Here is a 27,521-nt window from a genome sequence, read left to right as displayed (position 1 = left end):
TTTTACTTACCTTGATGTACTGTTGCTTGTTACTGTCCCAGTGGGCCCTTAATGCCCCACATGCTGGTACTTGTGGTTCTCCAAGTACCAGCATGTGGGGTAGGCTTGCTGGGACCTGCAGTTCTACTGTAAAGACAATGTTTATAGTCTTCTATTTTGACACTACACTAACACAATCAACCTGCCACCCACCACCCAGGGGTGGCGGGGATAGCACTGGGCTATCAGTTTAGGCTAGGGGTGCCCTGGAGAGGGAGATCCCTTTATTGGAGGGGTCTCCAACTCCCCAGGAATCCCTGGCCTGGGCTGACTAGTGGTCAGGGCTGATGCTGCAGCTGGGGGGCCCGGTAACAGGGCTCCACTGGCTGTGGCATCAGTCCCCCGTTAGAAAGAGTCCGGGGCTGGTTCTGAGAATTACATGGAGACCCTACGCAAATTTTTCCCTGTAATTCCAGAACCAGCCCTTGTTCCCATAGCCCAGATCTGGTTGTACTGAGTACAGGGAGACCATATGTAATTTTTTTCCTGTACTTAGTCAACCAGACCTGGGTTTGAACAGTCCGGGGCTGGTTGTGTTTTGGGGGGGCACCTCACATCATTTTTTTTTTACTTTTAACTCTTTCTTTACTTTGTACAGTCAGATACATGCAGGCATCTCACTGATGTCTGCATGTATCTGTGTCAATCCGACCTGCTCATGCTCAAATCGAAAGCATGAAGAGGTCTATTCATTTGGTGATTTGAAGTTCGATTTGAAGTCAGATTTTGAGATTTCAAATTGAATGATAGTAAATAAGGGTTTTGTGTATTGGGCTATGTAAAAGTACCAATGTTTTTCCGATGGTCGATTTGAGGCCGATTTGACTAAAATTTCAATTTGAAGTCCGATTTTACATTCAATTTGGCCTTTAGTAAATACCCAAAAGCAAGATCGAACACACATCAAATGAAAATCGCACCTCAAATCACTCAAAATGACAAATCGACCTTTAATAAATTTACCCCTTAGTCACTTCAGTCACTAGTTATCTATGCAGAAGCTACAGCCAGACTGAAAAGAACACAATAGGGATGGCCATCAAACATCAATAGTTTACAAATATCGATGGTTTACTACTGATGGTCGATGGTTTTGCCATCGATGGCAGAGAGCCAATTATATTCTGCCATCGATGGCAAAGTGGAACTCGATGGTTTTTTTTCTGCTCGACACAGAGCTTAGCCCCATCCCCTTGCTGCCCACTGAGCCCCACCACCTAAGCCCTGTCCCCTGTTTTTATATAAGCATCCAGCTTGCCAAACACCTGGCAGCGGTGGCCATCGAGTGGTGCAAACCATCGATGGTTCACCATAGATTGATATTGTACCATCAATGATTATCACCAATGGTGACCATCAATGGAAAACCACCAATGGCCATCCCTAGAACACAGAGAGAGACACTACAAGGCAAGTCTGAACTTGCCAGTTGCATGGCTAGTGCAAGAAGGGTTCAACTGGCGTAATTAACACTTTTTTTACTCTTGTTCCCAAAGGCTTCCCAAAATGAAATTTATACCAAAAGAGATTGTATTTAATTGTAGAACATACTTTATATACAAAAAAATTAAACATACACTTTTTTAGATATTCAAGGTCAAATGTTACATCATGTGACCTTAAAATGTAAATGTCAATATTTAAATTAAAAACTATTTTTTATTAAAACTATGGTCCCTTAACTTCAAAACAAGACCAATGTGAAAGTTCTACCACAATTAGAAGCAAAGTTATGATTTGTTTTAGTTGACCTTGCTAGCATAAATTTTACACTTTTTGTCATGTTTGCAACCCTGTTACATGAACACCGTGTATCACTGAGGGCTAAAATTTTACATATGAAAGTTACTTTATGCCATCTATTATCCTACCAAATTTCACGAAAATCTGAGACGGTCGGGTTAAAACATTTTTTTTTTGGTGATGATTTGGCATGGAATGACCCTCCTCCGCCATTCTATTGATGCTTACTTTATCAGATAGAGTTACAGTAGAGGTGTAAAAAATGTTGGGTAACTCTTTTAAGCTTGACCAAAAGTCATAAGAATGATTCACTCTGGTGCGCTGAGTTGATTCAACCTCATCACCAGTGGATCTCTTGGGAAAGGTCAGTATTTTTGTGGCAACAACATTTGCAGGAGAAACCAAAGCAGGAGACATGGTCGTGTCATGTGCCACTTGAGCTGACAACTTGCATGCAAGGAGCTCTTTGCATATTTTAAAATCTGTGTCAGTTGGAAAGACATTACGTAGGATTTAGACCTAGGATAAAGCAAGAATGCCAAAATGTAGTGACCCAAGTGAAAGATGTGATCCAATTGCAAGATGTTGCATAACCTTTGTTCCTGGTAAAAGGGAATTAAGAACTTCATCTACAAGTCCAACATATAGTACATAGCGGAATCGCTTCATTTCATCTTCTCCTTCAGTTTTTCTAGCTGCTTTTCCAGTAGCTTAACTAACAGAATCACCTGACTCAGAATGGCAGTGTCTGAACTCACTTTATTGGTTATTATTTAAAAAAAAATTCAGTATTTTGCATAAAATGGAGAGTAGTTTCCAATGTACTGGAGTAAGGTACATCCCCATCCTCTCCTTACTGTATGTCATAGCTTGTAGTGTAGGTTTGGATGACTTTTTCTTTTTCCTCCAGTTGCTGAAGCATATAAAGAGTTGAATCCCACCTGGTTACTACCTCTTGCTTCAGTTGGTGGAATGGCAAATTCAACTATTCTTGCAGCTGCTGCAATCTTATACATGCGGTTGCATGTCCTGCTTGCACCTGTCATTTTTTTAAAAAATTCTGAACCACCAAGTTTATTGTATGTGCAAAACATGGTATGTATTCAAATGCACCGAATTGTAATGCTCGAAAACGACAAATCCTGAGTAAAGTCTTAGCAGGGTAAGCCTTTATTGCTATCACATCCATGACTTTTTATAACAAGTTGACACTGGTATGCCTCTAAGTGAAGCCAGTGATACAGACAGTCATCTGTTTGTGAATGAGCTTGTGTTTTGTGTTAGATACTGATGCTGAAGGTGATACACCCACTTCTGTTCTAAGTTCAGAGGGCCTGACTCAGCATGGATTGCTATTCTGCTTATACGCACACAATGCAGTTGCTAATATCAGCAGTGATATTTAAATGTTTGCATTGGCATTGTGATCGCAGCTTAACATAATGATGCCCACTTCCCCTTACTCACATCCGTATTCTTGCAATGTGTGATGGCCTATATACCCCCCCTAGCATCTTACAAGCCTGCTACTCAGCCCATCCCAAAATCATGTACTTTTTATAGCCTGCTTTCTGCTTTCCAGTGTATAATGGCAGGAGGTGGAAAATAGCTGTTTCTCCTGTTCAGCACCACAGCATGTGTGTCAGTGGAATGGGACATATTATAATGCAAATGAAGTATTTGTGCATCACATTGTGCTGTGGACAGAACTGCGTATTGGACATTAATATGACCTTATATAAATGGGTCTCACCATGTTGTGTTACTGTGTGTAATATGCAGGTAAACTGTGTGTGCCTGCTGATATGCCCCATAGGAAGTTACAAAGCTGATAACCCCCACAGCCCCCCTCTCTAAGCTCTAGGCAGGAAGCTACAGTCAGCTGAATGGCATGTGACATCACCAATGACTATGAGGGGTTAACAGGGACTCCTTCTAGAGCCCCAGGGGAGCCAGCCCTCTTATCAACATGATTAAGTTTCCTTTGTACCAAAGTGGCCATTGCGAGACGGGCCGGCACCGAAATCTACAGGGTGAAGCAGGGAATGATATGATCACTAACTGCTCAGTACCCAGCCCCTGCATTCAAACCAACCAATAAAAGGGCTCAGGGGTGGCACCTAATCGTGGGAACATCATAGGTTTCATAATGGCAAGTGCAAGGGTTTTGAGGGAGTTCTGACCTGAGACCTGAGGGAAGTGGAGGTCCTAGCAAAAGTGGCAGGACCCAGGCTGGGCAGGAGTCGGGTGATTCTTGGCGAGCAGAGGACAATCAGGCCAAGTAGCCGGGAACCGCAAGTCAGGGATGGAGAAGACATTTCCCGGAGAAGCGTGGAGCCACACAGCAACCTCACACAAGTGTGGTGTCCCCAGCCCAGGTGAGTAAGCCGGACAGAATAGCTGTCCACCCTTCTAACACTAATAGGACCTCTATTATAACGACATGCGTCTGGGTTCCCCAAGGTTTAGCTAATACTACTGGCATTTCTGTAATATTGTATAATAGTGTGTAGTTGCTACTTTTACATGTAGCAGTAGAGTGTATGTGTAAAATAAAGGTATCGTTATACCTTTGCTATTGTGTCGTTTCCTGTGCGATTTAAAGGGACTCATAAAGGACCTGGGGTACTGTGCGAGAGAAGGCTATAACCTTTCTGCCTTTCTCAAGACGGTATAAGGCGAAAGGGCAAAAATAACACACGCATAAACCCGGGATCCTCACAGCCAACATAGCGAAACAATCCGTAATATCGGAGCCATACGCACAGTTAAGGCAGATCAGACCTTACTCAGGAATTGCTTACTTCAGTGCACGCTATGAGGCCTCAGGCTGCGTATGTTATTGCTGTGGATAATTTATGCATGCCCCTGAAACGATGTGCAAATGCACTAGTACGCCTGTGTATCCCTGACCCCCCCGTCACCTCCCACAAATGGCACTTCCTGTCAATCACATGGGTCTGCATAGCCTCTGCAATCGCAGTCCCGGTGGACAGTTCGCAGGCCCACACTGCAATGCATATGCCTGCGCAGAACGTAACAGTCGGCCAACTATGTGCGTATAAGCAACTGTGTTCCTTGCTGAATCAGTCCCTATGTCCTCGGTGTGGTATGACAAATCTGGCACAGCTGTACTTCTTGCGCTATGTTGTATGATATTCCTCCGTAAAAAAGTAAGCAGGGCACAGCCTTCCGGAAACAACCCACTCTGGACCTGATTCAGATCTGCTCGCTAGCAAGCGATCGCTCGTTGCTGGCGATGTTTGCAAATGTGCGCATGAGTATAGTTCGCAGTGTGCGAGCGCAAACTAGTACGAACGATTAGGATGCACTTGCTCACCCTACAAAGACAGTCCAGTGCAATGAGTGACAGGAGAGGCCGTTTGTGGGTGGTAAAATGCTGAAATGTCATTTGAACACACTGGCATGCCTGCATTTCCCTGACCAGCCCCATCACCTCCCACAAACGGCATTTCCTATCAATCACTCTGCCATGGCCTCTGCATAGCCTCTGTGATAGCAGTCCCGATCGCAGTAGCTAATTACTGGCCACGCACTGCAATGCATATGCATGAAAGAACGCAAAAAATCATCTGATTGAGTGCATATAAGCAACTGGGTTCCTTATTGAATCAACCCCAGAGTCCTGATACACGAGTTTCTTTTTCTAGCATAGGTTCGAGCAAGTCCATGTTAAATACATGGAAGAGCTTTTCCTTAAAAAGTCACAATGTTGGGGGTGTGGCATCGATCCATGTCTGAAAAACAGCTTTACGGGCCACAGAAGGTGATTTTTTTTAATATTGTGAACTATTGTTTAGATTTTATTTGCCCTTAACCACCTTTAGTAGATTTTGAAGTTCTATCATGACTAACAGCACCTGCAGCACTAGTACTGGGTTGCTGACACTGCTCTTTTATCGACTGATCCATGATTGGTTTTATTTTTGACACCAGCCAAGAAATTATTTATTTATACTTGAGAATTGTTTTGGGGTGCATGATGATGGAGGGACAACACAGCACATCATATCGCATATCGCTTACACTGGAAGGATAACACACTATGAACATTTTCTTGCACTAATGTCTTTGATTTTTGTTTTTTATACACAAACAGAACAGGTCTTTGTGAGAATTGTTTTGGGGTGCAGGTGATGGATGGACACCATTGTTTTGGGGTGCAGGTGATGGGTGGACACCACTGCACACAGAACAGTAATTAATATATACTGTGTCACTCATCTGAACACACACTTCTTGAAATACACAATATACATTTTTAAATTCAATTAGAAAAGTCTGAATTATTTTTTGTTTAAGGCAACAGGACATTTTTTTTGCTATTTATTTTTTTATATATATCTGGGGAAAAACCTCAAAACAAAGTGGTCTTCTTGGGGTGCAACAGCCTCAGACACAGTAGAGGAGTTCTTGGACGGTTAGCATCACTGCCTCAAAGCACTGAGGTTCTGGGTTCGATTCCTGCTACAGCCCTGTGTGGAGTTTCTATATTCTCCCTGTGCTTGCGTGAGTTTCCTCCGTGCACTCCGGTTTCATCCCACAATCCAAAAATATACTGGTAGGTTAATTGGCTTCCAACAAAAATTTACCCTAGTGTCTAAGTATTTGCGAGTACATGTGGTAGAGAATATTGACCCTGATTCAGAGCCGGTCGCTCTGACAGAGCGCTCGCTCTGAATCAGGGCGTCTTTTTTTTTTTTTTTTTTTTATGGAGCGGCTTCCTGGCCACTCGCATTGCTGATGGTGACCACCCACAGCTAATGCGAGTGGCCAGGATGATGGTCTTGCGACGAGACCCTTGTGGTAGGGTCTCGTGGCCGCAAGCCCCAGAGAGCTTTTGGCTCAAACAGAGCTGAAAGCTCTCCCACTGACATCACTTGTGATGTCAGTGGGGCCGCCCCCAGACGGTAGGCGTTCGCATGGGAGTGCCTCCGTCTGGGCAGCCACCCCCCCGGCCCGCCCACCAAAGGGGGCGTGCTGTCACTCAACATCGACAGCATGCCCCCTTTGGTGCGAGACCCGGAGCGACGAATTGCCCATCACTATCCGGGTCTCGCGCACAACGGGCCTCCATCGACCCAGTTGTGAGCGCTCAGCGCTTGCGACCAGGTCTGAATCAGGCCCATAGATTGTAAGCTCCACTGGGGCAGGGACTGATATGAATGGCCAAATATTCTCTGTAAAGCGCTGCAGAATATGTGTGCGCTATTTAAATAACTGGGAATAAATAATAGTATTCTGCAGTGATATGGTGCATACAAATGGTCAGACTTGCTAGATGAACAATGAACGATTTGAACGATGAACGATTTTACCAACGATTTCATGAACGATTTCTGACAGCATTTAAATTAATGAAATGGTCCAAATCTGACTGCAAACACAGTGTATGTTAGATATCATTATCTGACATGCTGGCACGCGCATAGGGCCTGATTCAGACCCGCTCGCTGCTGGAGGTAGCTCGCAGGTCTGATGGGCGTGTTTTTCTTTCTTCCTCCTGCCATCTCGCAAAGCTGTCGGGTGACCACCCACAGTTTGTGCGAGTGGCCTGGAGATGGTTGCGATTATCGTGACCATCGGGTATGCGACAAGACCCTGTGGTAGGGTCTCATCTTGCTCAAGCCCGAGTGGACTTCCTGCTCTAATAGGGCTGCCCACAAATGCCAGGCGCTCCTAAGGGAACGCCTGCGTTTACCTAACCACCCCCCCTCCCTGCCTACAAAACGGGGTGAGCTGTCACTCCCCATTGACAGCCGCCCTGTCTTGTAGCGAGCCCCGGAGCGACTTCAGTCACTCGCTGGGGCTCGCACATGCGCACGTCGGAGGCAGCGCATGCGCAGGGGGCAAACATTGACCCGCTTGCGAGCGCTGTGCACTTGCGAGCAGGCCTGAATCAGGCCCATAGTTGGTCGGTACATGCCCTACATTTTCACACATCTGCGCATGCGTATAATTCGCAGTGCGCGTGCGCAAGTCATTCGTTGCGATCTGATTTTGGTAGCGCGTAAGCCACTCTCAGGTCGCTGCTCTGAGTGACAGATAGTGCCGTTTGTTGGTGGTAACAGGGGAAGGTGCTTGTGAACGGGGGAGTGGATGTGCGAACGCAGGCGTGTCAGGCAACCTAAACGCTGTTTAAAGGGCGAGCATAATTAACAAAGTAGCATCATGGTACATGTCACCTGAATGTATTTCAGCTAGGGGTGTGCACCGTCCACTTTTCGCGTTTTGTGTTTTGGATCTGGATCTTTCTTCGTGTTTTGGATTTGGATTGGTTTTGCCAAAACCACCCTTCCGTGTTTTTATGTTCTGGGTTTTGGATCTGTATTTTTTTTGGGAAAAAAGCATAAAAACAGCTAAAATCATAGAATTTGTGGGGGGTTTTATGTTCCTACGCTATTATTAACCTCAATAACCTTCATTTCCACTCATTTCCAGTCTATTCTGAACACTGAACACCTCACAATATTGTTTTTAGGCCAAAAGGTTGCACCGAGGTAGCTGGATGACTATGCTAAGCGACACGAGTGGGCAGCACAAACACGAGGCCCATCTAGGAGTGACACTGCAGTGGCAGACAGGATGGCAGTTTGAAAAATTAGGTCCCAAACAGTACATAATGCAAAGAAAAAAAAGAGGTGCAATATGGAATTGTCCTTGGGCCCTCCCACTCACCCTTATGTTGTATAAACAGGACATGCACACTTTAACAAACCAATCATTTCAGCGCCAGGGTCTGCCACTCGACTGTGGCTGAAATGATTGGTTCGTTTGGGCCCCCACAAAACATGCTGGCAATTAATCTGTCCCTGCACAAACTGGCTCTACGGAAGCAAGATGTCGTCCTCATCCTCCTCATCCACCGATTCCTCACCCTCCCCTCCAGCTGCTTCTGCAAAAGCCTGATGAGGGGAATGACCTGACTCAACCTGGCAGTGTCTGAACTAACATCACATGTGGCAAGTTCAAAGGGCTGGAAAACCTTGCAGAACATGGAGATCATTCTCCACTGCGCTTGATTCAGGTGCATACCCCCTTTTTTCCTATGTCATAGATGGATGTATAGGCTTGAATGGCCTTTTGATGCTCCTCCATCCTCTGAAGCATATAGAGGGTTGAGTTCCACGTCGTCACTGTCATGACCAGGGTTTCTCGGCATGGCGGTCGGCGTGTGATACCTGTGAGGATGCTATGGCGAGGGGCGTCTAGCGGTGGTGCTGGTGTCTGGCGGGGAGCATTGGCTGTGCGTGGTTCTGTGCGGGCATGTTGTCATTCTGGGCTGGTTAAGCCTGGCAGTGCTTCCGTTCCGCTCTGGCATGGGCACTGCCATCTTGCCTCTGGCCATGTGACCTAGTCGTCCTAACCTGGTGTGTCACGTGCTCTCTCTCTGGCCTGTCACGGCAGAGCACTGGGTATTTAAGGGAGTTCAGAGCTCCCTTTCATTGCCAGTGCAACATGTTTCTCAGCGGAAGCTGAGAGAAAGTTCCTGTGCTCATATACCTGTCATTGGAATCCCTGCCTAGCCTGCTTCACCTTGCCTGCTCCTACTCCGCTTCATTCCCCTGTCTCCTCCATTTACCTCTCCCTTGCCTGAGTACCTCAGACTCCTGTACCCTGCACCTTGCCTCCACTTGCATTCCACTGGATCTTGTTTTCTTCAGCCAGCACTTCACTTCAGCCTCACAAAACCTGGAATACTGGACTGTCTCCTGTCTATCACTACCTGGACTTTTTCCCATTGCCTCACTACAGCTCCAAGTGCACCTTAGTACTACGCAGACTTTTGTGTTGCCATATTCATGTCTACTAAACCACTCATTAAAAGTTCCACATTCTCTTTTAAGTCTGCTTCAGTGTCTGCTCCTAATACCACCCTGGGTCCACAACAAAATCAGGACCTCACAGTCACAACCTCTTGCTTCAGGTGATGGCGGGGCAGGTTCAAGACTGTTTGCTCATGCTCCAGTCTTCGGCACACAGTTGCAGAATGGCAAAAGTGACCAGAAATTTTTTGGGCCACCCAAAGCGTTTCCTGCACATCCTTGTTGTGTTTCAGAAAATTGTGCACCATCAAATTTATTGTGTGAGCAAAACATAAACAATATTGGTGGCATTGTCAGATATCACAAATCCCCAGGAGAGTCTAAGTGGGGTAAGCCATTGGGCGATGAATTCCCTCAGTTTCTCTAAGAGGTTGTCGGCAGTGTGCCTCTTACTGAAACTGGTGATACACATCGTAACCTGCCTTGGACCGAGCTGGCGTTTCTGAGATGCTGCTACTAGTGACGCTGCTGTTGTTGCTGCGTAAGGCGATACATCTACCCAGTGGGCTGTCACAGTCATATAGTCCTTAGTCTGCCCTGTTCCACTTGTCCACATGTCCGTGGTTAAGTGGACATTGGGTACAACCGCATTTTTTAGAGCACTGAGGACACTTTTTCTGATGTCTCTGTACATTCTCGGTATCGCCTGCCTAGTGAAGTGGAATCTAGACGGGATTTGGAACAAGAGACACACTACCTCCATCAATTGTCTAAATTCCACTGCACCAATGGCGATACCGGACGCATGTCTAACACCAACATAGCAGTCAAGGCCTCAGTTATACGTTTTGCTTCAGGATGACTGCTGTCGTACTTCATTCTCCTTGCTAAGGACTGTTGGAGGGTCAAAAGTAGTGGTGTTCCTACTTCCTCTCTGGGATGATGAACGACTCCCAGCAGCAACAGCAGCAGCGGCAGCAGTAGGCGTAGCAATGCAGGATCCTCCGGAGGAATCCCAGATAGGAGAGTCAGTCATGCCAGTGACATGGCCTGCAGGATTACTTCCGATCCTTATTAAGGAGGAAATTGACGAGGAGGGAGTTGTCGGTGTGGTTTGCAGGCGCTTGGATACAACAGGAAAAAGGGATTTAAATGTCCCTGGACTGCTTACGGTCTTAGCCAAAGTTTCTGAACTTGACAGTAACATTTTCTGAACGCGCTGCAGGTGACGTATAAGGAAGGATGTTCCTTGGTGGTTAGCGTCCCTACCCCTACTTATTTCACCTTTACATATAGTATATATGGCAAGACAGTTGTTGTCCAGATTTGGATGGAAATATTGCCAGACCAAAGAGGTGGTCTTCTGCCCAGGCAAGACCGTGATGGGCTTTTTCATCCCACGGACAACAACTGTCTCCCACGGTGCCTGATTTAAACAAACCACATCACCATCAGAATCCTCCTCGTCAACTTCCTCCTCAGCGCCCGCTACACCTATATCCTCACCCAATTGTACTTCAGCAGTGACATCTACAATTTGAATATCAGCACGTGGACTGTGGGTGCTCCTTCCAGCACTTGCAGAGGGCATGCAAATGGTGGAAAGAGCCACCTCTTCCCGTCCAGTGTTGGGAAGGTCAGGCGTCGCAACTGCCGCCACACTTGGACTCTCCTTGGGGATTTGTGATATCTTCTTAGAACGCATAGTTCTTTGCTGTGCTTTTGCCAGCTTAACTCATTTGATATTTGTAGCGGGAGGAGGGCTTTCATCGTCATGTGAAGCTGAACCACTAGTCATGAATATAGGGAAAGACCTTAGCCGTTCCTTGCCACCCCGTGTCGTAAATGGCATATTGGCAAGGTTACGTTTCTCCGCAGATGATTTAAATGTTTTTTTTAAGGTCATTTTCCTGAACTTTGTCATTTGGGATTTTATATGCCCTCTACTATGACATTGGGCATCAGTCGTGGCAGACAACGTTGATGGCATTTTATTGTTTATGTCATGACTAGTGGCAGCAGCTTCAGCACTAGGAGGAAGTGGTTCTTGATCTTTCCCTATTTTATTTTTATCAGACAAATTTTCGTCATCCATTTATGTTATATTGATATATACGTGCGGCTAAGGCGCACACAAACACAGAAAAATATATTTTTTTTTTCGGAGTGCACTTTGGTGATTACACCACCCTTTAACAGACGAGCCAGCCAGCCCTTTACTTATGACACAGGCGCACGCTTGGCGCTGCTACTTTGTTGATGCACATTCGGCTACAGCCCACACAATTCACAAACACAGAAAAGAAGAATTTTTGATTTTTTTGGAGTGCTCTTTGGGGGTTACACCACCCTTTAACAGACTCATGACAGAGGCGCACGCTTGGCGCTGCTGCTTTGTTGATGCACATGCGGCTACAGCGCACACAATTCACAACACAGAAAAGAAGAATTTTTTTATTTTTTTTGGAGTCCACCCTTTAAGAGATGAGCCAGCCGGCCCTTTACTTAATACACAGGCGCATGCTTGGCGCTGCTCCTTTGTTGATGCACGTGCAGCTACAGCGCGCACAATTCACAACACAGAAAAGAGGAATTTAAAAAATTTTTGGCAGACAACATTGATGGCATTTTATTGTTTATGTCATGACTAGTGGCAGCAGCTTCAGCACTAGGAGGAAGTGGTTCTTGATCCTTTCCTATTTTATTTTTAGCAGACAAATTTTTGGCCTCCATTTATGTTATATTGATATATACGTGCGGCTAAGGCGCACACAAACACAGAAAAATATATCTAAATTTTTTTGGAGCGCGCTTTGGTGGTTACACCACCCTTTAACAGACAAGCCAGCCAGCCAGCCAGCCCTTTACTAATGACACAGGCGCACGCTTGGCGCTGCTACTTTGTTGATGCACGTGTGGCCACTGCGCACACTGGCCCTGATTCAGAGCCGGATGCTCTGAAAGAGCGCTTGCTCTGAATCAGGGCGTTTTTTTTTTTTTGTGCGGCCTCCTGGCCACTCGCAAAGCTGTGGGGGACCACCCACAGCTATAGTGAGCAGCCAGGTTGATGGTTGCGATGGTCAAGACCATCGCGACCATCGGGCTTGCGATGAGACCCTTGTGGTAGGGTCTCGTGGCTGCAAGCCCCAGAGAGATTTCTGCTCTAATAGAGCCGGAATCTCTCCACTGACATCACTCGTGATGTCAGTGGGGCCGCCCCCAAATGGCAGGCTCTCATGAGAACGCCCACGTTTTCTGCAGCCACCCCCCCGGCCCGCCCACCAAAGGGGGCGAGCTGTCACTCAACATCGACAGCTCGCCCCCTTTGCTGCGAGACCCGGAGCGACAGATTGCCCGTCGCTAGCCAGGTCTCATGCATGCGCACGACGGAGCTGGCTCCATTGTGCACATGCGTTGTGGGCCACCATCGACGCGGTTGCGAGCACTCAGCGCTTGCGACGGGGTCTGAATCAAGCCCACAATTCACAAACACAGAAAAGAAGAATTTTTCCTTTTTTTTTGGAGCGCACTTTGGGGGTTACACCACCCTTTAACAGACGAGCCAGCCAGCCCTTGATTTATGACACAGGCGCATGATTGGCGCTGCTACATTGTTGATGCACGTGCGGCTACTGCACACACAGGGCCTGATTCAGACCCGGTCGGAATCGCTGAGCGCTCACAACTGGGTCGATGTTTGCCCACTGGGCATGCGCACGATGGAGCCGGCTCCGTTGTGCGCATGCGTGAGACCTGGATAGCGACGGGTGCTCCGTCGCTATGGGTCTCGCACCAATCACCATCGACAGCTCGCCCCATTTGGTAGGCGGGCAGGGGGATGGCTGGCCAAACGGAGGCGTTCCCGAAGGAACGCCTGCCGTTTGGGGGGAGCCCCACTGACATCACCAGTGATGTCAGTGGGAGAGCTTCCGGCTCTATTAGAGCCAGAAGCTCTCTGGGGCTTGCGGCCACGAGACCCTACCACAAGGGTCTCGTCGCAATCCCGATAGTCGTGATGGTCTTGACCATCGCGACCATCAACCTGGCCACTCACAATAGCTGTGTGTGGTCACCCACAGCTATGCGAGCGGCCAGGAGGCCGAACAAAAGAAAAACGCCCTGATTCAGAGCGAGCGTTCGTTCAGAGCGTCCGGTCTGATTCAGGCCCACAATTCACAAACACAGAAAAAAATAATTGTTTTTTTTGCACTTGGGGGAGCACCCCTGATGGACAGATCACCCCCTGGACAACACTACAGCACCCCTTTAGGACTACTGCCTTTATGGGACACTGCACAACACAGCCCAGCCAGCCCGTATAGACTTTGGAGTGGACACAGCCCCTATGGACAACTGATTGCCTTACACAGCCCAGCCAGCCCCTATGGACAACAGCAGCACAACACAGCCCAGCCAGCCCCTATGGACAACAGCAGCACAACACAGCCCAGCCAGCCCCTATGGACTTTGGAGGAGTGGACACATTGCCTGATTCAGAGGCGCTCGCAAAAAGCGAGCGCTCGCTCTGAATCAGGGCTGCCTCTTTTGTTTTTTTTGGGCGGTCCCCTGGCCGCTCGCTAAGCTGTGGATGACCACCCACAGCTTTAGCGAGCGGCCAGGTGATGGTTGCGATGGACCATCAGGCTTGCGATGAGACCCTTGTGGTAGGGTCTCGTCTGCCGCAAGCCCCAGTGAGCTTCTGGCTCTAATAGAGCCGGAAGCTCACTACTGACATCACTGGTGATGTCAGTAGGGCCACCCACAAACGGCAGGCATTCCTTCAGGAACGCCTCCATTTGTCCAGCCACGCCCCCCACCCCACCTACAAAACGGGGCGAGCTGTCGATCAACATCGACAGCCACCCCGTTTGTAGCGAGCCCCGGAGCAAGACAATTTTTCTCTCGCTACGGGGCTTGCACGTGCGCATTGACCCGCTTGCAAGTGGGTCTGAATCAGGCCCATGGCACCTATGGATAACAGCAGCACAGCACAACACAGCCCAGCCAGCCCTAACTCCCACCCTCCCTCTTCACTGTCCACAGCCAGAGTGAGAAATGGCGCAGATGCGGGGACCTTTTATAAAATCCAAAACCTGCGAGATCCGACAGCGGGATGATGACGTTTTGCCTCTATTTCAGATCCGAGTTGGTCGGGAAAACTCGAGACTGACTCGGACCAGAATCGGATCGGGGGGCTCGGGGGGGGTTCGGATTCCATAAAGCAAAATCCCTTATTTCAGCCAGCACTGATAGCTGTGCTTGTGGCAGGCTAAGGCAAACCCAAGGGCTGCGAGCAGCTCCAATGGCTCTCGATGGTCCCGTTTAATCCTTCATTTCCCGGAGATGACGTCTGTTGCGTGAGGCAAGGGGGCGTCTTTAGACACTTGCGAGCTCACTTTGCCGTAGCTCGCTAAAACATAGTGGGCATCCTTACGCGACGCTGTGTGAGCACTTCATTACAATATCCGGCCCCTTTTTGCCAGCGAGTGATTGCATCTTGCGAGCGGGTCTGAATGAGCTCCTATTTGTACTCCTACCTATTCCTCCTAGCCCTAATAGCACCTTAATGGCACCCTGATGGCGTACTAATGACATTTTGTTTCAACACAGGTCTCTAACCCACACTCCCACACCGTTCCCTATGCTCTCTTGTGTGAAATGGTGACCAATATTGAGAGAGTGACAGTTAGATGCAATCCAAAACATCCCATCTCAGTAAGATGACATTTTGCCTCATTTTGAGATCCGAATGTGGTGGGAAGAGTCAAGCTGGGACTCGGGAACACTCGGATACTCCAAGTTCAGGTGTGTTCGGTTTCCAGGGAAATCGAACCACTCATCTCTACTTGTAACATGTAAATTCCAATGAAATTCTGTTAATTATGACATTTAGAATATTTTACATATACTGTGGATAACATAACGATGGTATACAGTTAAGGCGCATATCCACTACACGATTAATGAAAGGCTGAACGATAATGATATCATTATCGTTCAATCCTTATTTATATTGTGTAGTGGACATTGAGGGCCTGATTCAGAGCCGCTCGTAAGTGGCCGCTCGTTCGCTCCGAGCGATGTTCGCACAACTGCGCATGCGTATGGGTCATAATGCGCATGAGCCAACCAGTCAGTACGGTCAGAAATCGAGCGCTCGCAAAATAGCGAGTGCCTGCTAATTTGAGTGACAGGATGAGGCGTTTGTGGGTGGTAACAGGGGAAGGTGCTTGAAAACGGGGAGTGGAGATCCGAACGCAGGCGTGCGTTTTAAGGGTGTGCATAATTAACAAAGCAGCGTCATCGGCCACGTGACTTGGTTGTCTCTTAGCCTGAACTGTTCGCATGATTGCGATAGGAAAATCCTACCACAAGCACTGCGAGCAGTTCAGACGCCTTTCGATGTACTCGATTAATCTAATAAATAGCGGAGATGACGTAGGATGCGAGTGGCCAGGGGGCGTCTTTACAAAATAGCGAGCGCATGTTTCGTTCACTCGCTCAGACATAGAGGCGTCAACAGACCGCAAAGAGCGAGCGCTCAATTTAAATAGCCAGCCCCTTTTTCTGAACGAGCGAGCGCAAATAGCGTCCGGCTCTGAATCAGGCCCTGAGCCCACACTGACCAATAGCAACTCATAGCATCTGTGATTTTAAATATATGGTAATAATAATTCAAAAGCAAAAAAATCCTGTGTGACTGATAAGGTTGCAGCAGGGTGTAATGCCTCTTTGGACTAGATTTGTGTTGGCTGACTGGTAGAGCGACTCAAGCGAGTTGTAAACCTGGTCATATCAAAATTCATCACATGAGGGCAGCAATGTAAGCACAAACTACACACATTGCTATCATTAGCAACGTACATAAAGGCATGAATTCACATTCAAGGGTCCTATTTGTTAGTATGCATCTATACGGCTACTTGTTAACATAATAATTATTACTCTGGCTTACAGAAAATAAGCCTAACCAATTTATCAAATACAATTTTTCAATGATACTCAAATACCACTTATTGGTGTAGACAAGGTGGTCAATCACAAAACATGTTGTAAGTTCAGGCAAGACTACAAATTTCTCGAGTGAGATAAAATACACATTAAGGGCCTGATTCAGAGCCGAACGCTCTGACCAGAGCGCTCGCTCTGAATCAGTGCCCTCCTCCATGAAAATGGAGCGGCCTCCTGGCCGCCCGCATAGGTGTGGGTTATCACCCACAGCATATGCGAGCGTCCATGATGATGGTCGCGATGGTCTTGACCATCGCGACCATCGGGCTTGCGACAGAGACCCTGCGGTAGGGTCTCGCTGCCGCAAGCCCTGGAGTGATTTTGGCTCTATCAGAGCCAAAATCACTCGGCCGGTTTCAGACGGTAGGCATTCCCATGGGAACGCCTCCGTCTGGCAGCCACGCCCCCGGCACGCCCACCAAAGTGGGCGTGCTGTCAATCAACATCGACAGCACGCCCCCTTTGGTGCGAGACCCAGAGCGATGGAGAGCCCATCGCTCCCGTGTCTCACGCATGCGCACGACGGAGCTCCCTCCATCGTGCGCATGCGCAGTGGGGGAACATCGACCCGCTTGTGAGTGTCCTGCGCTCACGAGCAGGTCTGAATGACCCCCTAAGTTCTGTGGAAGTTTATGCAATGGTAGTAGGATGTGCTAATTTGGTAAGAGTCAGAAGGTCAAGGCAGGTAAAGGAAAGTGCAAGTGTGTGTGAGGCTGCGATGGTACTCGATTGTACCAATGGTTTTGCTGTCCTGCTAAACATTACGGATGTGTGCAAAGTAAAGTGGCCATCCTTGTGTAGTGCTGTGGTGGCACTGCGATCGCAATGGATTAGCATACTATCGCAGTTGAACTGAGTATGTAATCGCTATTGCATTCGCATTTGCATTCCTTGATGAATCAGGCCCACAGATCGAGCGATTGTTTGCCATCGCGCATGTGTATAAGCTGCACTGTGTGCTCGCGGTGAATGCATAGTGACTATGGATGCATACAGGAATCCATTACAAAGTGAGTGACAGGCTGTCAGCATTTGGGGGGTGGTGATGGGGGCAGGGCCGGTGCAAGGTGTCTAGGCACCCTAGGCAACATTTCATCCAACGCCCCTGCTCACTCCAATACAATTCATAATTATGCTACACATTAGTGCCCCCAATACGTAATTTGCAACAGAGCAGTGTTCCAAATTCATAATATACTATATAGAAATGCACCAACTAATATGCCACACATCAGAGCCCCAAAATCATAATGCGCTTCATAACACTGCCCCCAATTCATAACATGCCATATGTCTGTGCCACAAATTCATTATATGCCATGCAGCTGTATCCCCAATTCATAATTATGCTACACATCAATGCCTTCAATACATAATATGCCACACATTTGTGCCCTCAATACATATGCCATGCAGCTGTGCACAAAATGTATTGTATGCCACATAGTCATGAATTATACTACACAATGCCCCTAATACATATGCCCCACATGTGTCCCAATTCTTTATTTGCCATAAAGCTGTGCCCCAATACATTATGCAACACATCCATGCCCCAATATATATTTATGCCACACATCTGTGCCCCATTATATGTCAGCACCCATTAACTCCCTCACTCACACACCTCACCCAGCCCTCATTAGACCTACACACGCACATGTACACTTACTCTGTCAGCACTCAATAAAACCATCATCACCCCCACACACTAAGCCTGTCTGCAGTAATTAGCACACACACACACACCCCTGCATCAACCTTGGTCATCAGTAGACTTACCCAGGGCTGAAAGAGACATCCTTTTTTTTGTGGCCTCAGCGGCGCCCTCCAGTGGCTGGCGCCCCTAGGCAACTGCCTAATGTTACCTAATGGTAGCACCGGCCCAGGATGGGGGGTGGTCTGTAAAATGCAGGCGGGTCTGTCCGTTTGACTGCCGCTTCATGGGCATACATAAATTAGCCCTTGCGATCTCCTACGCAGCTCTGCGTGTAATGTTATCACCGTCACAAGTGCCTCAGACACCCTATATGAGTTTCCACACATTTCAGATGATGTCTGACTCTAGCGCCCATGTGCTTCAGAGTGACTCTTGTCCCAGCCTATATGGGGTGTCACAAGTGTCTCAATTGGGGTACAAGTCACTGTAACCTAGTCTGATGGTGATATACAGTTTCACGGCCCTCCGTGTCCCTCCTGGCCACAGAAGGTGCACTCCAAGGTTTATGCTTTCCAACCAGCATGTGTGGTTGGCATTCTATCCTGTTCATTCCTTGCTTTTGTGGACCATGGGCACCACCATCTTGGTTGCGATCACCTGTCTGTGCTGATCAATCAGATTTCAGCAACATGGGTCCCCTGCTCCACTCAGCCTATCAGCACTCAAAATACCCTATTTAACATTTAACTGGCTAATATTTAAAAAAAAAACTGCTCAGAAATTGTTGGATTTTTCATGATTGAATTAGCTCAAGAACATTTATTTAAAACTTATCAAACATGTTTTTATTAAAATTTATTTATTACAGTCATGTAACCTTTAATTTGCCTACTACCGCTTGTCTACATATCTGTAGTTAGGTGGACAGTGGGTAGATTGGCATTTTGTAGGCCAAGAAAAGTTTTTTTTTAACGTCCTGGTACAGCCAAGGAATGGGTTTACGGGTAAAATGGAACAGAGATGGAATTTGGTATCAGGGACACAGGACCTCAGTTAACTGTGTGAAATAGCTGATATTGGATGCAGATCTAATACTAGCATAGCTATGATGGCATCAGTGCTCCGCTGTGCGACTGGGTGAGAGCTTGCTTACTTGCTTCCCATTGCAGAGGATTTTTTCACAGTCAGTTGTTTTTTTTAAATACTAGTCTTCTTGGTCCCCGTCCCCCTTCTGGGATGAAGACCCATCCCCAGCAGCAGAAGCAGCAGGCCAAACGTTGAAGAATTCTTTTGAGGAATCCTGGATAGGAGAGGAGTCACCAAATTGGATGCAGGACTACCTCCGATCATTACTTTGGATATTGAGGATGAAGGTGTTGGCGGTAAAGATTGCAGGTACTGGGATCTAGTTCAGAGAAGGGAGCTAGCTGATGCTGGACTGCTTGTTGGTATTTTCTTAGCGCCAGTTTCTGATGATGTCAAAAATTTTCATGAGTTCACTGTAAATGATGTAACACAGAGGAGATTCCTAGATGGTTAACGTCTCTACCTCTACTTATCGTGGTTTTACAAGCTCTACAGATGGTTTGACAATTGTCAGGATTTGGGTACACATAATTCCACACATAAGGGGTGGATTTGTTGTTCCTATGCCCAGGCATGACAATGGCATTCCTCTTATCATGGCCAAGAGCTGCTTCCACTGGTGCTTGACTTACACAAACAACATCCCTAATAGCGCAGGAGTCAGTTACCCTTCATCCTCTTGCACTTCCTCATGGCATACTCAATTTCTATGTCATCAGCATTTGTGCTGCTCATCCCTACAATTGCAGAGGGAGCAGAAATGGTGGAAGACGGCTTCTCTGCGAGTACAGGAGTAGCAGAAAGGTCAGTCTCACACATCGCACTCGTGGACTCACTTGGACTCTCCTCAGGGATTTGTGACATTTCTATTTCTGAATGCATAGTTTGTTCTACTGCCTTACTGGTTTTACATTTTTTTACACCTCTTCTACACTCTGAGGACCTCATTCAGAGCCGCTTGCAAAATGCGAGCGCTCGCTCTGAATGAGGGCGGCCGCATCTAAAAAATTATCCGGCCTCCTGGCCGCTCGCTAGGCTGTGGGTTGCCACCCACAGCTTTAACAAGCGGCCAGGATGATGGTAGCGATGGTCAAGACCATGGTGACCATCGGGGCTTGCGACGAGACCCTTGTGGTAGGGTCTCATCTGCCGCAAGCTCTCCCACTGACATCACTGGCCCATTTTGTAGTGAGCCCAGGAGTGAGAGAATTTCTCTCTCGCTCCGGGGCTTGCATGTTTGTAGTTCAAAAAAATCATTCATTACACTTTAAAAAATCTGACATCGTTCATAAAATCGTTAACAAAATCGTTGTGTGTGTGTATGCAGCTTTAGAAGTAGATGAAAGTAGAGAACGGAGAAGCACAAGAGGGTAGAGGGCCCTGCTCTCAAGAGCTTACATTCTAAAGTTGTAATGTCTGGCCAGACATAGTGAGCGGCTGATTGGTACAGTAAGTGTGTATAGCTTACCAAATGGGCTGGTAGGCCAGAGGTGCAGCCGATCAGCCGCAGGGTCAACCAAGTGTGTCCCCAGCATTAGGCAGAGTGAGGGCATTTACTGTATAGCAAGCTGCAGAGTAGATACACCGCTGTACCTAGTCTTGTGGTACATTGCTGGAACAGGATTTCCTTTTAACTATAAATAGGTTTCAATAGAAGTTTTTGTAGGAGAAAAACAGAAATGTTTATACTTATATGCATAGTGCACCTCTTAGAATGCTTTCTCCTCTGGGTACCCACTTGGGCACGCTAGTATGTTGTGTAGACATCTCTTGAGATTGGAGGTTAATCATGCACTGTGATGTGAGCTTGGAGGACCACCTGGTCCATCACTGATGTGTTTTTCTGTTGCCCATAGTGTGTCAGGACAATTGTGTTCTTCAATTTCTGCTACAGATGCGTCCTCATTCATCTGTCCTTTTTGTTATGATATGGCGCAGGGAGCATGGTGCAATCTAGAGGCACAGGTAGCAATTCACTGATTTTTATACCTATAAATGTAGTAGCTGTGTTGTATCATAGCTTCATCCAAAGTCGCTGGGTGCTTAAGATTGGTAATATTTTGTCATTTTTTTGCTATGTAGTGGTATAAAATCGCAGATTAACGCTGCGTGATTGGATGCATGGCGTGACTTGCTCGTGTAGGTCGTTAGTCTTTTACCATTTTTCCCAAGTTAGCGTCCCAATCGCACACAGCAGCTGCATGCGATGTCCAGTGCCAGTGTCCAGTGCATTGTGCTGTTGTCACATTAGTGATGCGACTAAGATTCATATTCTGTACAAAAGCGTATGGTGGGATGTATGGCGCAGCTTAGTCGCATAATCTTGGCGCACCAAACGGGGATATTTGGTGTCATTTGAAAATAGGTTATTGTAGATACATCTGTATGTAATAGAACACAAAAAGCACAATGGTGATAACTGAGCTTTACAAGAGGCTTTCGCACAACATGTATTTTACTGTATATGTACAATTTATTCCTAAAAATGTAACAGACGTAGGATAGCTGCCCTATTCCCCAGACAGTGCCTAATGTTCTACAATGGAGAGTAAATGCTACAATATGAGACAGTCAAAGACTCAACGGGACTGAATCAGATATAGATGAAAAGTGACAGTAGTTGCGGGCAGCCGCGGAAGCCTGATTTACTCTATATGCAAATCTTGTCGTTTGTTAGTATTTATTATTTAGGGAAATTAAATTTGCAGTTGTCAAATTTATAGAAAAAATACAAAGTATCTGAGATGTTACTGCAGCATTACTAGCATAGGAACATACATGCCAAGTACGCACTCTTACACTATGATAAATCCAACTCTTCAAGCCATATTTGGTATATCTGCTGTCCTACCATGTGCCGTGCTGTGCACAGAACTAGTGCTTTTCTTACTGCTAGCTTCAATTTCAGTGAATACATTACATACGTTACTGTGCCCTTTACAGTGGGCGTGTCTTAAGAAGGGGGTTAGCAAAAATAGACATTATTTGTCTCCAGTTTTACTGTATTTCTTAGTGACTTTGGGCCTGATTCATTATGGAACGCAACTGTGAATGCAATAGTGATTACGCACGCAGTTCAACTACGATAGTATGCTAATCCCTACCCTCCAACATGACCCGTTCCATTAGGTACAAATTGCTCTGTTCCTGGACTTCCCACCTAATGTACTGTATGATTGCAGTCACCTGTGTTGAGCTAGGTAATTGATGAGACAGGTGTTTCACCACAAGTGGCTGCAATCATAAATTAAGAGGGAAGTCCAGGAGCAGAGCATTTTGTACCTAATGGAACGGGTCATGTTGGAGGGTCTGCTAATCCATTGCGACTGCTTTGCCATCGCAGCACTACACAAGGACGCCCACCTTACCTTACACACATCCGTAATGTTTAGCAAGACTGCGAAAACATCGGTACAATCGTGTACCATCGCAGCCTCACGCACACTTGTACAAGCTCTGACCTCACTCAGAAATTGCTAACTTCAGCGCACGCTATGAGGCCTCAGGCTGCATACAGCATCGCAGTGGCTAATTTATGCATGCCCATGCAACGGCATTCAAATACACTGGCACACCTGCATTTTCCCGACCACCCCTCCATCACCACCCACAAATGGCACTACCTGTCAATCACTCTGTGATAGGCATGTGTAGCCACTGCGATCGCAGTCCCGACCGTTGTATTTGGAAGACTGGGATGAAATGAGAGACATGAAATAAGATTGTTTGTAAAGAGATAGGACAGAGCTATAGGAGGATAGGATGAAATTGACATGGATGGTTGGTGAGAGAGCATGACTATCGCCAGTGTTACTCATTAGTATGAAAGCATTTTTTGAGGTAGCAGATGAGTGTAGAGTGCCTAGGTTTGGAGCATGGACTGCCAGAGGCTATGAGTCACAACTAGGGCATAGGAGCCCAAGGATCTAGGGTGCTGATGTTCCATTTGTTGAAAGTAGATTTGGGAGGTGGAGGAGGTGACATGAGAAGGGAAAGGCTGAAGGAGAGGAGATGATGGTCAGACAGAGGGAAGAGGGAGTTGGGGAGGAGCCCCATTGGGTGAGCAAAAGAGGAAGAGATGAGAAAAAGGTTTGGAGGCATCAGTGCTCAAGTGATTGTCAATAGGGATGTTGAAGTCCCACAGAATGAGGCAATAAAGTGGAGGAACCATATGGGAAAGTTATCTAGGAAGTGGTAAGTGGGACCTGGGAGATGGTAAATGACCATCACCTGAACATAGCTAACATTGAGTTGGATAGAGAGGACTTCGAAAGAGAACAAGGGCATAGACCCTTCTGGATGTAGGATCTGGAAAGAGCAGCTGGGAAAAAAGAACGACCCTCATTTCACCACTTTGCTGATCATCAAGTTTGGAACTGTGGGAGCATGAGATACCTCCAAATGAGTGTAGTCAGGTCTCAATAAGAGGAAAATTGTTGTGGGAGTGGGAAATAAAATGTGCGTAGATGGAGGTCAGTTTGTTACAGACAGACCTTACATTTCAGGGTGCACAAGAGAAATGAAGGGATATGAATGAGGTTGGCAAGGTTACTGGTATGCAGTTGTGGGCTGCGTTAACAACAGGGGGAGCGACAGTGGTAGAGTATGGGGATGTGGCATGCGAGAGATGCAGAAGGGAGAGAAGGTGGAGTCACACAGGGAGAGAGGGTATGTGTGGAGGTTATTGGGGAGGGTTAGGAGTGGAGGAGAGAACAGAGAGAGTGAGCAAGAGAAAGGCAGTGAGAGTGGGAGGGGAGGCAGAGAGAGATACAGTGGAGTATGACAAAGTGGGAAAAGATAAAAATGAGGAGGTTGGCAAGAGAGCAGAGGGCAAGTTGTATGAGCAGGGTAGAAATGGCAATGTATGGGGGACTGTATGGACTAGTAGAGGGAGGGGAGTATTATAGCTGGGGAGGAGAGTGGATGAACTGGGTGGCATGGTAAGGGTGGAAGAGGAATGAGCAGTAAATGCATCCGAATACTTGAATAAGTTTGAGGATAGATAAGTACCCTGTTTGATTTGTAATTTTGTTAGGTAAGTTAAGGGTTAAAAGCTGGAAGGGGGTGTGGTTAGTTATTGGTCACTTGAGGAGTATAAGCCTATTGTAGGATTTAGGGGAGGGCTTAGAGGTCCCATATAAATAGTCTGGTGAGAGAAGCCATCTTCCTCTTTCCAGTTTATTCAATGAGGCTGGCTAAGTGTCATACATATTGTATTATACCTGTCTGTCTTTTATTGTTTAATATCCTGCTTTTCTTATTCTATTCTTTCCTCTCCATTTCTTTATACACCTGTTCCCCTCTTTTCTTTTCCCTCCCCTGCTTCCCTTCCTTCATTCCCCGTTGTCTGCCAGTGCCCCCCACCCCTCTCCTCCCTGCCTTGCCATTGCCCAGGCTCCATCGTTATGCCCCTCCCCCCCTGCTGCTTGATGTAGGCTGCTAGGCCCCTTACCTCCACGTCAGTGCCCCTATCCAAGCCTGGGGCGCGGCCTGCTTCCAGCCGCGATGCTGCCCCAGCCTGGGTCCCCGCTTCCGGTCAGTGGGCTCCTGGCATCCCCACGGCCTCCCCTCTCATTATGGCTGCCTGGATCTCTGGCAGTGCAGCGAGTAGCATAGGCAGCTACAGCTACCCGGTGCCATCCCCGCTGTACCCGGCCAGCTTCGTCCTGCATCGGCGGATGGCCCAACCCACATGGTTGCGGCAGCCATTTTAGATTTTCCACAGCAGCAGCAAGGAGCACTACATAGTCCCGCAAACCACCAGCCTCCCCCACTGCCCCTGGGGCAGGCACCCCCCCTCCTCAATCATCCCACTATTGTTTAGCCCTGGGGCCTCCCCACATAGTATGTCTTCCTCTGTGCTGTCCCACATGTCAGGATGCAGCCTGGGATCGGCCGCTACTCACCTCTGCGCTGGTGTCCTTGGACTTAGGTGTCCAGACGCTGGGAGTGGAGGTGAGTGGAGACTGAGTATTCTCCCTGGGGTCCGCTAGGGCTTCCATGCCTGCGTCCTGGTTTCTGGGGTGCCGGACATAGGCGCAGCCATGTTGGCTCATATCACCTGACTAGTCTCTCCCAGTGATAGTCCTGTGGTCACTCAGCTGATCCTCTGATCCAATGATCAGCTACCCAGGGGTAATTTAGTCTGACTCCAGGAACAGGAAGCTGCTGTTCAACTTCTTTGTTCCAGTGCCTGTGATACTATGTTGCTCTGTGCTATTCCTTCAGAGAGTTGCTTCAGCCTGCTCACAGTTCTCCAGTTTCCAGTATTAGCTTCCATGCTATTCTCAGTCTGAGAGATTAGTTCTCTCTCAGTATTCTGTCTTTCATGTTTTTCTATGTCTGTGTGTCTTTGTATATGTGCTACTGAGGTGTCAGATTACCTGCTAGTACTAATTAGCTCCCAGCTGCCTCTTTAAGCATTCCCAGCCAGACTACAGCCCTGTATTTGACTGTGTAATTCATCACCAGCATTCCTAGCTTTCCCAGTATATGCCTGTCTTCTCTCTTTGTCTCACTGTGTTAATCAGCTCCAGAATCTGTTACTCTCCCAGTATTTGCCTTTGTCCACTCTGCTCTGTGTTTTGTCTGTGCAAAGCAGTACCAGCATTTCCAGCACTCCCAGTATTTGCCTTTGTCCACTCTGCTCTGTATCTTGTCTGTGCAAATCAGCACCAATATATTTAACTATTTCCAGTCCATGCCTGTGTTCTAGCATCCAGATTATTTTCCTGTTTTCTAAGTATTCAGATCCAGCTCCAGAGTTCAAGCATTCAGTTACCACCAGTATTATAGCATTCATTATAGTTTCCGGTCTTCTCTGCCAATCCCAGGTACCTGTCCAGAGGGCAGCGATCTGCTCACTTGGTGCAGCGGAAAACCAAGTCCCAATTGGAGGGGTCACTGGAGAAAACCACCAAGTGAGTTAGACTCCGCGTCTCTGGGCAGGTTTGGCCACAACTAGGAGACCTAGTCCAGTCACTCCCATAGTCACCCGAACCCCCTGGCTCACCGTCCTCCACAGAGGAACATTTGCACCGGATCGTGACACCACATCACTGGGACAATAAGCACAGCACCGAGCAACCTTCTCACGACGATTTCACCTGCACCCATAGGGGGGCTTACACCCCTTTGCATTTGGGTGCATTTGGCATGCAGCACATTACCCCTGTTCCCCTATTTTTGGAGATCAGCAGCCCGACTGGTCTTCTTATTTTCCTGCCACAGGGCCTCCACACAACCTCTCCTTACAATATTCCACCCCGTATCTTTCAGCCCCACCTATGTACCACCAGCCACAACCTCCCACCCTGTACCAGATCGCCCACTTTCCCAAGATTTTTCACCTTACTACCAGGTGCAGAGACTGCCTCTCCTCCCCCTTGCCCCCGCAGCTGTGTATCCGCAAGCAGCACACATGCCACAACCCCCACTTCCCCTTCCGCCCCCCCAGCCACCAGCACCCCCACCCGTGTCCCTGCCACACCAGGCATCCCTGCGGAGGAACCTGCTATTCCCTTGGTTTCACCTGTGATTGTTTCAAGCCCCCAGGTTGCAGTTTTGGAGTCTTCCAGGCACGTTGCCGAGGTCCCGTGGACAGATGTTATGGTGATTATGTCGAGTCAAATCGTGGTGGGCGCACTGCGCAACGAGGGACTGTTGGCAAACATCCAGGAGGCAGTGGCTGGTTCTTCAGCGTCAGGATTCGGTGAGCATGGTGTTACTCCATCATGCAGCTCGCATTACACATCTACTGATTTAGCAATTCTTCCAGTTCATCTGAAAGGCTGCGCAAACTCATGCATTACTCACGCAACGAGGTCTGCTTAGCACGCCTTTGGTTTCCTCCGCTGGTCAGTAGCAGCCCTTTCTGGCCCGCCCCAGATCTATGGGCATCAGGTGGGTAGTGCTATGCGGTTAATAACATGCAGTGTCATAAGGGACAGGCTGTGGATACAGACATACTGTATCTGCATGCTCTGCGAGAGCGGTCACCTAGCCAAGGAGTTTACCTTTGACACAGGAGTTATCTCGGGTTTCTAAGAGGAATCTGAAAGTAGTACTTGACCATCCAGAAGTCGCTAGGAGTAAAGTGGATGGAGTTTAGGTGCACCGCCTTCAAGGGGGCTTCGTAGAAGGAATTGGGTAAATTTGGGTTGATACAGCGTTTCTCTTACCCAAATAGAAGGGTT

At 47.5% G+C, this 27,521-nt stretch overlaps 1 pseudogene; it reads left to right on the top strand.

Moving 5' to 3' along the window:
* Positions 1 to 27,159, top strand: part of LOC148518913 (uncharacterized) — a 35,994-nt pseudogene extending 8,835 nt beyond the window's left edge.
* Positions 27,160 to 27,521: the final 362 nt, after the last annotated feature.

This window comes from Taudactylus pleione, unplaced genomic scaffold (genome assembly GCF_031769625.1).
Source record: "Taudactylus pleione unplaced genomic scaffold, aTauple2 ptg000198l, whole genome shotgun sequence".
Lineage (NCBI taxonomy): Eukaryota > Metazoa > Chordata > Amphibia > Anura > Myobatrachidae > Taudactylus > Taudactylus pleione.
Note: the sequence above shows the minus strand (reverse complement) of the source record. Positions and strands in the feature narration are given on the sequence as shown.